Source organism: Mauremys reevesii, linkage group 1 (genome assembly GCF_016161935.1).
Source record: "Mauremys reevesii isolate NIE-2019 linkage group 1, ASM1616193v1, whole genome shotgun sequence".
NCBI lineage: Eukaryota > Metazoa > Chordata > Testudines > Geoemydidae > Mauremys > Mauremys reevesii.
In genome coordinates, this window is record NC_052623.1 from 256,445,772 (window position 1) to 256,457,859 (window position 12,088).

Genomic DNA, 12,088 nt, shown 5'->3' on the forward strand with positions numbered 1-12,088 from the left:
GAAGTGATGTGCCGAGTCTTCATTTATTCACTCTAATTTAAGGTTTCGCATGCCGGTAATAAATTTTAACATTTTTAGAAGGTCTCTTTCTATAAGTCTATAATATATAACTAAACTATTGTTGTATGTAAAGTAAATAAGGTTTTTAAAATGTTTAAGAAGCTTCATTTTAAAATTAAATTAAAAAGCAGGCCCCCCCGGACCGATGGCCAGGACCTGGGCAGTGTGAGTGCCGCTGAAAATCAGCTTGTGTGCCACCTTCGGCATGCGTGCCATAGGTTGCCTACCCCTGGATTAGATGATATCCTGAAGAATAGATATTCAAAAACTCTGCCTCCTTTTGGTAGGCATAATTTGCACCTGCAAAAGTTGCAGATGCTTTCCACACCCAACCAGAATGAATGATGAGTGACAGTTTTAGCAGTTGGACAGCTATCTACCTGATTTGCATCTGCATGTCTATAAAATGTTAACCTGCAAAGGTCTGGATTGGAACAGAATGGGACCTCTACTTACTGTAAACTCAGAAGTGGAGCAAAGTCAGCTCCATGTGCAGTATGTATCAAGTTTAATCTGCACATTCTTCTATGGTTCAGAGGATTACACACTGGCCTCAGTAAACAGAAACATACTGCAGCTTTTGAGCATCTGCAGCTATTTCACTCTATTGTCCATTAGCTTTCTGATCATTGTGCTTATTTCTTAGTATTTGTCTTTTCTGTTCAGTGTTCTTTCACGGTATCTTTAGTTTCTAGGTATAGGATTGCTTCTCAGATTTGATTTATGCCCACACCCTTTTTCCTGCCCTTCTTCTGGAGTGGAAGACCAAAGGGATTTTACCGCATGATTGGAGCGATTCAATTGCTGCCATATGACCACTGGAGTAACCACCATCTGTTCAGTGGAGCTATTGAGATGAGTGTCTAGAGTAGTGCCAGAGTTGAGTGGTTCTGATAATCAGAATCTAAACTGTTCACAGTAAAGGGTCAGTTTCATCAAATTTCCTATTTTGAAACATTTTTTAAACAAAAAAATTCAGTTTTTCAGGCCAAAATGACTTTTCGTTTAAAAATGTAAGTTAATTTATAATAAAAATACAAAATAAAATATATAAGGTCGATATAGAAATGAAACATTTCAAAATAATTGACAGAAAATATTTCTATTTTTTTGTTTTTGTTGTTTAGCAAAACTTTTCAAGGTTTTGACTTTTTGTTCCAGATTGAGACGGGGGGAAAAAATGAACTCTCAAAAATTCCTGTGGGACAGAAAAACAATTTCCAGCCCAGGTCTAGCTGTAGCTGAGTGAACACTATAAAAAACTTTGCAGCCAGGAAGTCAACAGAATCAAGCACTTCTCTGAACTGATGAGAATATGTAGCTGTTGATGTAGCAGTTTCTTGGCACAATTCTATTTAAAACGATTGAGATGCTGGTGAAGGCAGTGGCTGAGGGCAAAGCCTTCCTTCAGGATTCAATGAGTTAGTTGGCTTCTCAGGCATAGGACAGCTGGATGCTTTCTGTAGCTGGTGAGAAAGGCAACCAGGGGAATTTCTGTCGTCAGTAAAGCTGGTGTATGTGAAGAGACTTTGAGCCTGGCTAGATGACAGATGAATGCTATGCAGTGTTGTGATTAGGGAAATCACTGATAATAGCTAAATGCTAGAACCAGTTCCCATTAGTGTAAATGGAAAGACTCCCATTGAGTTTATTTGAAACAACTATCAGAGATATTATTGTGGGCTGCAGAATCACTGTGGGATGTTGTGGGTTTCTGCAGAATTCCCTGGGATTCTGTGGGAACACTGTGTGATTTCAAGCGATCTGGAGTGATTCTCTGGCACAGCATAGGACCATTCAGGCCTTTGCCTGACTTTTTGGCAGACTCTGCGATGTTACAAGCGATCCCCGGAGAAACTCTGTATACTGCTTGAAGCCTTAAAGTGTTTTTGTTTGCTATCATTATTTCACATCCGATAGTCCTGCAACCTTTGAGGTACTGTAATCTTTGAAACCAATAAAAAAAAGTCTTTTTTTATTTGTTTGGCTCCATCTATGGAAGTTTTTAATAACATCTTCAGTTATGTCATGAATTAGCTCCAAATATTGATAGTAATTTGGATATCAGCTTGAGTCAGCTTTCTGAATCTCCTCCTCCACCTGTGGCTTTTTTCACCTGCCAGCCAGGGACTTTGTGTTGTTCTAAGAAGGTTTCTCTGTTTGATATCACAGACATGATACATACCTTGAGGGTAATTCCTACTTGGCTGCTGAGGGAGTGTTTACCTGTCATGACACGAATTATTCAAGGAATATCTCCTTGGAATCTGGTATCGTTCCATCTAATCTTAAAAGAAGCTTGAATACCTCCTTTGCTGAGGAGAATTTTCCTTGGCAGCTGAGGATATGACTAATTTTCATTAGGTTTCTAATTTAAGTATTCTGTCTACAGTGCTCAAAGAAGTCATTTATATTCAGATACAAACTCATTTAGTTCAGCTCAGTGTATAGGAAGAATTCCAATGAGACCATAGAGATGGCAGGGCAGCACAGAGCTTGCGCTGGTGAAGGGAGTAGAATGACCTGAGGGGCCTGGTGTAAATCAACGTAGTTTAGGGTTCTCACCCGTCCGGGTTTTACCCGGACAGTCCAGTTTTTAGCTTTTGTGTCTGGCTGCCATTTAGGGTTGCCAGGTGCCCAGTTTTTAATTGGAAAGTCCAGTCGAAAAGGGGACCTGGCTGTGTCCAGTCAGATGTACTGACCGGACACCAAAAGTCTGGTTACTGCGGGGAGTGGGGAGGTGCTGGGTCATTAACCGGTATTAGCCCCTGCTCAGCCAGGGCCACCTCCTACCAGCCGGCAGGCTCCTTGTCAGGCTGCAGCAGCTCCCATCCCAGCACCAGAGCAGAGGGCGCTCACCTGGGAAGGGAGGCACGGGAGGGAAGTGAAGATGATCCAGCAAATGACAGGGGGAGAGAAGTGAGCGATGGGAGTGGGGGCCTTGAGGGAAGAGTCAGGAAAGGGGGCGGGGCCTCGAGGGAAGAGGCAGAGCAGGGGCAAGGCTTTATGGGGGATGAGGTAGGAGCGGGCGGGGCCTCAGGGGTCCTGTTACCAACAATTTTTAGAAAGGTGGCAAGCCTAACGTAGCTCCAGTGGAGGAGCTGAAGAGGTAGGCCTTAGTTTTATTAGCATTTGATGCAATTGACAATGACATATGTCTGACACATTTACCATCTATTGTCAGGCGCCACTTTGATTTGGTTCAAGTCCTATCTGCAACATCAAACAATGATGGTTATCATGGGTCAAATTAAGCCCAACTCCTTTGTGCATTGATGTATCTCAAGGATCAGTATTAGGATCACTCCTTTTCTTTAGCCACACATTGTTATAGTTAGGATAGGGGTTGTTTTCATGTACTTCAATTCTATATTTTCATTGTTTGGCAGATGTGACTCATATCCACTGATACCTCAGGATTCCATCAGTTTGCCAGGCTGAGCTTTCTTTCAGCATATCCCACTGGAGAGAATGCATACTTTCATTAAAATTTGAAACAAAATTAAGATTTTTCTAGCTGGTTCCAAGCATCTGTTGTGTGGCGCATCCAGCCTGGTGATGTATTTCTTTGAGCCCAGCTCCTGTTACAAAGAGCTTGGGCCCAGATATGATATGTCAATATATTTAGTAAATCCTGTACCATGTACCAGGCCTAAGTAACCAGGGTGGCCCCAAAGACACTGGAATAAAAAGGAATTCTCCACCACAGGCTGCAGACCAGCGGCAGAGCTGCTGCATGGCTTTGGCTGCACTGGTGTCCACCACTCTGGTATCACTGCTTTGCTTTGTGTTCTTCATAATACAGGATCCATAAAACTTGCTCCTCCCCTCACCATTGTCTGCCCTGCCCTCCAGACCCTAATGCAAGGGTCGGCAACCTCTGGCACGTGGCTCGCCAGGGTGAGCACCCTGCCGGGACAAGCCAGTTTGTTTACCTGCCGCGTCGGCAGGTTCGGTGGACCGCAGCTCCTACTGGCCGCGGTTCACCATCCCAGGCCAATGGGGGCAGCGGGAAGTGGCGCGGGTGAGGGTTGTGCTGGCCGTGGCTTCCCCAACCCCTGCGCCTAATGCATGGAAATGCATAGAGAGCCCTCACAAAGCTGGCTTGCCTGGATAGAATTCATGCAAAGAGATCCCCAGGTGGTGCAAATTGTCTTAGTTCCATTGAAAGATTTGCCTCATGCGGTGTAAACCATCTGCCTGGGTAAACCAAATCTTGCTTCCTCAAACTCCAGTGGAACCATACCATTCCAGGATGTCTGAAGCCCTCTGATGTCATGGAGAGGAGGGCAGGATTCAAGCTTTTGAAATGAGAACATTTCTTATCAGAATATTGCCATGCGGAGACCTTCACTTAGTTATTGTACAATACTTTCAACTTGTCAAGATTTGACTGCTGCAATTCTTTTGTCTGCTGTGCTCCCATTTATGTTTTGTCCATAATGCAGGAAGCACAGAATGCAGCAGCCAGTAGTTTTACAGATGCTCTCACGGTTGAACGTCACCAGGATGAATAATGTGTTTTAAGACCCTCCTTCCAAAATAAATATTCACCACAAAATGTTTCACTTTCAACTAATCAGCATTTTCTGATGGAAAAACATTCTGCTGGAAAATTTCCTCTCAGCATTATTTTTCCTTTTTCATTGTTGGCATTCTAGGTCCTTTTTTGCCCAGGCGCCTCATTAAAGGCTCTTATAATTGCACAGTTCTCCATCCCACTGTAACTATTCCCATTCCCAAGCTGACATGATTTTTGGCAGCAGCCCAAGGGCCATCATCTCCTAAGTCTACCCCCAAAAGGATCCCAGCAAATAAAAGACAATGTTTGCTCATTCTTTCCTTCCCTTTCCTTTTCCGTCCCTCTTTGAGATGCAAAAGGGAAATGAACAGGAGTCCATTTGGAAGGCAGTGAGGTTGCAGTCTCGTTTTTCAGAGCCTTCTGCTTGTAGCTGAAGTAGATGTCAGGTGAAATACCACAGAATCAGTCAATGTTGAAGGCATGAGGAGAACAACAATAGCTTCTTCCCTTCTCCTTAAAGTCACAGCTCACGTTTGCCTCTCAATCCATAAAAACAAATCCACAATACACTTTCTCCTTTCTACTGCTTCCTGGCATTTGATGTCCCATAATCGCAGCCACCTAGATTTCCAGAGTCTTCTTCCAACCTTACATGAAATAGGAAAAATAACCAATCTGTCTCTTTTTTCAGCTTTCCACAGCCAAAGTGCTCTGAATAGTTTATTTTCATTGAAGTCAACGGAATTACACCAGTATACAACTGAAGTAATCCAGTGGTAAATCAGACCCTTAATTTTAATTTCCTTTCTCCAAATCCCCTCCACTCTGTAAACATCTTTCAGGTGCCTAAAGCTGCACACAGTAGTCAAGGTACAACCTCACCTCCTTAGGATGGGATTTGACGATCTTCTCACTAGTCTATGGAAAAAGGACTCTTTGTATGCAGGGAGAAGGACATCTCTGAATGATGGTGTGTGTTTTGCTCCAGGAGGTAAAGTCCAGTTTTATGGACAAAATGCTTAGATAAAGTTTGCATGTTTACCTTGTATTTTTCAGGTTTGCCCAGTGTAGTAAACAAGGAAATGCAAACTGGAAGTGATGCTAGCAGGTCAAAAGGAGAATACAAATGCTTTCATGATCATACAGATGGTCAAATACTCCAACACAAAGTAACAGCTGCTGGAGAAACTTTTAAAGAACAGACACGAAATAGGATATCCTGATCCTGACAGGGGCCTTTGGGCACAATGAGAATAATAATAATGAAGAAACAACTCATTAATATTCAGAGCCTTATGGAAACAACAGCTTCTTCTCTGGAGCGTCCCACAACTAGAGCGACTATATGTTGCCAAACCAGGCTTTCTCTTGTGCAATTTTAAATTCAAATCATTGTGCTAAAGTCAGTAAATTAACCAGTTTTAGATTATTGGCACAGAGGTGAGCAAGATGTAATTAAGTGCTGTACAAATCCCCAAGCCCAAAAGATGGAATTAAGGCAGTAACATCAATGCAGGCATTGCCACTTATTCATATATCACTCCCTACTATTCTTAAGGGAGTATTTTTATTTTTACTTTATTTCTGCTGTTGCGAGACAGAATATGCTTTTGTTCTGTTAATTTTATGGAACTGTGCTCTGTTTACAGTTTAAATACACGTGCAGAGATTTCTTGGTATGTCCTTAACTCCCCTTCTGGGGGAGCCAGGGAAAACCAGGGTCAGGAGACCCCCTGGGACACAGTCCTTGAAGAAAATGTGCTGTTCAGGGGCCACGGGGAGACAGAAATGAGGAGGATGGGCAAGAATGCAGAGGCAATGACACTCCATACAGATGCCTCCAGTCTTGACTCTGTCAGATTCCCTGAGATAACTCATACAGGGAAGACTTTGTCCTTTTGCTGTTTAGGAATGTTCCATGAATTTTTTACCAAAAGCAAAGGTGAAATTTATAACATCTCTTAAATTCTGCAATGAAGTCTGCCAAATGTGGTTAGTTGACTGGCAAAATATTTTCACTACTGGCACCTGCTAGAAAACAGGATATTGGACTAGATGACCATTGATGTGACTCAGTATGACCATTCTTATGTTCTAACTGGTGCATGGAATGAAATGAGACCCAGTAATGATGCAGACTGGAGATTAGTGCGAACACTAAGACCCATTCTGACTGACAGAACAAATCAACTCTCTTCTTCATGAGTTTGTGGGAGAAAATATGATTTTTTTCTGCTTGTGTTTTGAGGACTGAATCCTAAAAGATGCTCAGTATATTGGTCCCAAATCAGCAAAACATTTAAGCTCCTGTGAGTAGTTCCATTCCAGTCACTGGACCCAAATTTCAAACATGGAAGGTCTGTTTCCTTATGGGTCTCCTTGCCTTTGTATATTGTCCTAAGCACCAGAGAAGCCCTTCCAGATTCTCCATATTAAAACTGGGGACTTATAAAAAAGGAAGTACTTACCTAATAAACTCTGGTGGGCCTGTCACATCAGCCAGATTTTTGAGCATACACTAAATTATTGTTATCAACTTTGTATGGGATGTTGAATATATCTTCTAAATCAAGACTTTAGAATTGCACCTGTGCTAAAGGGTTAAGCTGTACCCTAGAGGTGTAACACCATGAGGGTCTAGGGCAGTGGTTTTCGACCTGTGGTCTGCAGACTCCCAGGTCCACAGACTACATTTAAGATTTCCAAAGGGGTCCACACCTCTAGTAAAAATAATGTAGGGGTCTGCAAATGTTGAAAACCACTGGTCTAGGGCAAAGCAGATCATGGGAGTGTAATTCACAAGTATGTTTCATTTGCTAATAGTAATGCTGGTGAGGTGATGCACTTCAGAGTCTAGTCTTTTCTTCATGTATTCAGATTTTTTACTGTCTTTTCAGGGTCTGTATTGTACTAGAATGAACATATTGAATTCTACCAGTTTGTTTCATTCTGCAAACTGCAGTTCCCATTCATAGTGAACCTCAGTTTATAGGTACAAATCCACTCCTCAGAACCCTGACTGAATATCTCAGCTGGATGCGAGGAGAGCCAGTAGGAGAGTAGGAAAAAAGCTTTCCTCTCAAGAACGTGCTGTAGCTATGGAGGTGCTCTGTGGAGGCTACTCCAACATCTGCCAAGCTAGAAGTCATGGAGAGTTTGTGTAGTAGCCGAAGTTCTGACCTCATCCCCGTTACTTCAGCAGCCTGACCCTACTCTGCCTCTACCAACCACAACCCCCACTTCCCACTCAGGGAGCTGGGTTTTGTGTCACGCCAGGGGTGCACACCCACTTTAGCCTCACCAAATCCATCAATTCTGCCCTCAACCCGTGTACAACAACTAGTGTCAAAGGGAAGGGATGGGAATGATTTACCCCATAGTGAAGTATCTATTTTAACAGTAGCAGATCATGTTGTTTTCAGTTCACAGCTAGTACTGACTTTCTCACTGCAGGCGAGTTTAATGCAAAGAGAAAGTGCTGGAGGAGAAAACTCCCTTGTCTGCCTGTTTTTGAAAAGGCTAAGCAACCTCCTGCTTCTGGCAGGTAGAATTAACCTGGATTTCTCTGCTACATGTGGATCAGGTGAACTATTCCTGAATTACCAAAATTCCCCAAGGAAGAAGAAGGTGAGTTGAAAGTGCAGCTAGGAAAGGCTGGTAATAGAGTGGCAGCAATTCTATACGACAACTTTTGAGGTTTCAAAACTTGCTTTCAGTCCTCATAGGAACAAGGAGAAAACTTTCAAATGTTTTCCAAAAAATGGAATTGTGGCAAAATGCCCATTTTTGGATTGGAAAGGTCCAGTTTTCAGTTCAGCTCTTCTCTTTCTCCCTCTGGGAGAAGTAACCTGAGAGCCCTGGAACTCTCAAATTTTCCCATTGAAAACTTTGTTGAAATCAATAAATCTCCACAAAATGTTTTGGCTTTGACAAAACAGCATATTTGGACTAAAATAGGCTCCATTTAAAATGTTCCAGCCAACACTACTTGGGCAGAATAGAGCTGAAAGAGGCTCCACATGGGCCCTCTCTAGGTTAAATCATGGGAGCTGCGGACTGCTGTCCAGTCAGCACCCCTCGCCCTCAGCTGACCAATGGGTTCCAGAGACCCCTAGGGGGAGGGGAAGAGCTACCTGGTGTCCCTCAGTGAGTTTTTCCCTCTCTTGCAGCTGGGACTGTCCCCCCTCACCACCAGCCCATCAGGTTCCCTCACCCATTGAGGCAGGCGGGTGGCATGTCTAATACATAGAGTACACTGCTAAACCTACAGCATTATTAATAAATAGCATCTATGTTCTTATTCTTTTGTGACTCTTCTGTTGTATTCCCTTTAACCTATTCATACTATAGCAAGCACACATGTGAATTAAAATGATTTCACTCTTCTTTTCAGCCTCTTTCTCTCCCTTTCTCTGAAATACTCTTCTTCCATCCAACCCCGCCCTAATGCTCACTGATTGATCAATAGAAAAAAGAATATCTGTCCATTCAGGGTTTTATGCCACCCTCATCACAATAGAGTCTGAAAATCTTTTTCCCAGCTGTGTTTTCCCATCACCTCAACCTTTGCCAAACAAAAATCTCAGATAATTGTAATGTTAGAGACAAATACATAAGCTCCATTTTTAGTCAGTTGTTCTGCATCGGATATAAATTAGAATGATGTAAACTGACCTCAGGCAAAGAACTCTTAAACTTGGTGCACTCTTCCAACATCCCTAAAGGCCCAAGTTTGTTCGGTTTTCTTTATGATTACAGGTTATTTACTGTGCTGACCGCTCCCATCATCTTCGTCTTTTCTAGCCCCAAAGAAAAAGTGCAGTAATTTCATTCCAGTGAAAAAGGATCATCCTGGTTATGAAATATGGATTATATGTGCATATATGGCACCTGGTTAGTAGCAAGTACCACAGAAAGAAACTCTTGATCTCCTAGGGCAGTATACATGCATTATGCAAGTTGAGTGGATTTTTTTCTTCCTTTATGTAAGGGGACTGTTATCCCCTTACTAACAGTCAGTGGGGGTGTTTTAGTTGCTAGCTCCCAGTACCAAAAGGGGAAGGGTCGATGGGAAATCAGGACCCTGAGACTGACAGTCCCCAGGGGCAATGGAGAGAGGCCAATGCTCCAGGTCAGCCTGATTGACAGGGCGGGCAGGCTAATCAGGGAGTCAGGAGGCCAGGGTGGATCCCGTCCTCCATGTGAGCTGGAATTGCCTGGGTCAGACAGAGCGGGGCTGAGCTAAGGAGAGAGCAGGGGCCCAAGCTGAGCTGGGGAACAGAGCTGCAGCCCCAAAGCCAGAGCACAGCCCAGAGAGAGCAGACCTGCCCTGGGAGCAGAGCTGCAGCAACCTGAGCCAGAGGGGCCAGATAAGCAGCCCAGGGAGCTGAAGGCAGAGCAGCAGCAGCAGCAGCAGTGCTGAGGCAGTCTGGAGCTGGGGCTGGAGCAGTCCGGAGCCGGGTGCGATGAGCAGCTGGGGAGAGCGAGGGGGACCCTGGGCAGTGGGCCCACCACAGGGAGATGCCTCAGCCAAGAGGCTCTGCAGGCCAGACCTGGAGGGGGATCATAACCCTGACAGGACGGGGGCAACGCTGGTAAGAACGGTCCTGCCACTTGGCGCCTGAGAGCGTGTGGCCACTGCCAGAGCAAGTGTCCGACCTGCAGCATCTCTTCAGCACAGCCAGGGCCTGAGAAGGAGGCCTGGGACCTACAAGGAACAGACTGTGAACTGCCCTGACATTCCAGAGACACTGTTTGTGATGTTCGCTGCCACAGAGCGGGGTGATGTGTTTCCTTCAACCTTTCCCATTTTTCCTTATTCCTTTTAAAACTAATTGTTAATTAAATAAACTGTATTGCTTTAAATCATATGTAATGATCAGTGGGTCAGGAAAGCATCCAGTGCAGAGAGAGTACCCCGGAGTGGGGACACCCTAGCCCCTAACTAAGGTGACTACAGCAGGGTTGGGGGTTGAGCCCCCCCAGGAATCCTGGGCCCAGCCTTCTTGGGGTTACGAGGACTCTGCCAGACAGGAGAGTGCAAGGGGAGTCCTGAAGGGTAGGAAGGCCTCTGGGTGAAGGAAGTGGGAGTGAGGACTCAGATCCTTCCGCTAGCCCATTTCACCGGGGTAGTGGAGAAGCCAGGAAAGTTCTCCACAATAGCGGGACCATTCCCCTGCTTACATAATGTCACTCACACAAACTTAAAAGCTACATATTAAAGATCTGATGCCTTGTGGAGAACTTTGGAAAACATTCCAATTAGAAACAATCTAACTTCTTTGTCACATCTGGCCTTCATGCCTTAATAATCCCTTGAATACAACACATAAATAACGTATACTCAGAGGCTGCACTGACAATTCCATTGCATTGTGTTGATTTCAGAGGGAGACACACAAAAGGATGCTGTATAACCATCTGGCAAAAACACTTGGTCATCTATCAAATGCATGTTACTAGTATTTTACTTTTATTTATTGAGTGCTGACAGTGTGTTTTATAAGGCAGAAAACAGGTTGGTAAATATGAACAAAACTGGATGTTTTGTTTCTTTATGGTTCACCTGCCTTACGGCTCAGTTCTCTGTGACATTAGTGATTTCAACCACTTATGATGTCACAAAACAGAGGATTGTGACAAATAAAGGATACGCATTAGACAATTAAATCTTCATGTTAAAAAAGCATTTTTTTCATGCACAGACAGGAAAGAGACTATACACAACTACTTTAAAAAAGTTTGGTGAAATCTGTGGGGGAAAAAACTTGATAGCACACATACTGATTTGTTTCTAATTAGATGAACAGATCCTCAGTTGGCAGAAATTGCTTAACTCTATTGACTTCAATGGAGCTATGCATATTTACATCAGCGGGGCATCTGGGCAGCAGGAAAAATTTTCAGTTTCCCATGCACGGCAAGCCTCTTTTCAAACTGTTAAAAGAAGTAATTGGTATGTAATATTAGAAAATTATTGTGAGAAATTACACCAGCTTGTTCTGTGTACCTCACAGAAGCCTTCGTGGTTGCACCTTACAAAACAGAGAGAAACTTGTTACCCTTACCATCCAATTCCAAATAAAATTTATCTTCATTCAAAATGTTAACAACTCTTTGATGAACTTCCCAAGAGAGATTTAATTTAGCTATGGTCTTGAACCAAAACCCTGGATCAGAGCATGCCTAAACTTTGGAGGTGTAGGGAGTGACTTGAAACTGAGATTCAGTTCCAAATGTTGTGAATAGTTCTTAGTTTTATGATGAGCCACAAGAAAAAAAATTTGGATCTCAACAAATATGCAAATTAGTGTGTCCAAAATCTAGGTCTGGATCCAAATTTTGCATCCTGGTTCAAGCTTTAATTTAATCACCTCTATATATTATTCCCAACAGGAAATTACAAACAGCAGAGTGTTTTAGATAAACCATGCCCATGTGGTTCTGCCAAACCACAATCTGCTACACTGAAGTTCTTTGCATACACATTTTTTCTGGGCTCCATTT

General features: G+C 43.4%; 1 protein-coding gene and 1 long non-coding RNA gene across 6 annotated transcripts in view; one reads left to right on the plus strand and one right to left on the minus strand.

Moving 5' to 3' along the window:
* The window catches only part of CHRM2 (cholinergic receptor muscarinic 2), a 141,495-nt gene that overhangs the window by 109,152 nt on the left and 20,255 nt on the right, over positions 1–12,088 (plus strand). The window lies entirely within an intron of this gene.
* Positions 1–12,088, minus strand: part of LOC120370428 — a 43,917-nt gene that overhangs the window by 31,568 nt on the left and 261 nt on the right. For 2 of the 3 annotated variants that reach the window (XR_005583735.1, XR_005583733.1), the window contains exons 2-3: positions 11,452–11,518; positions 9,257–9,381 (exon numbers count right to left, since the gene is read on the minus strand). This is a non-coding gene — a long non-coding RNA (uncharacterized LOC120370428). The remainder of the gene's footprint in view (positions 1–9,256; positions 9,382–11,451; positions 11,519–12,088) is intronic. The other variant, XR_005583734.1, reaches the window with a different exon arrangement.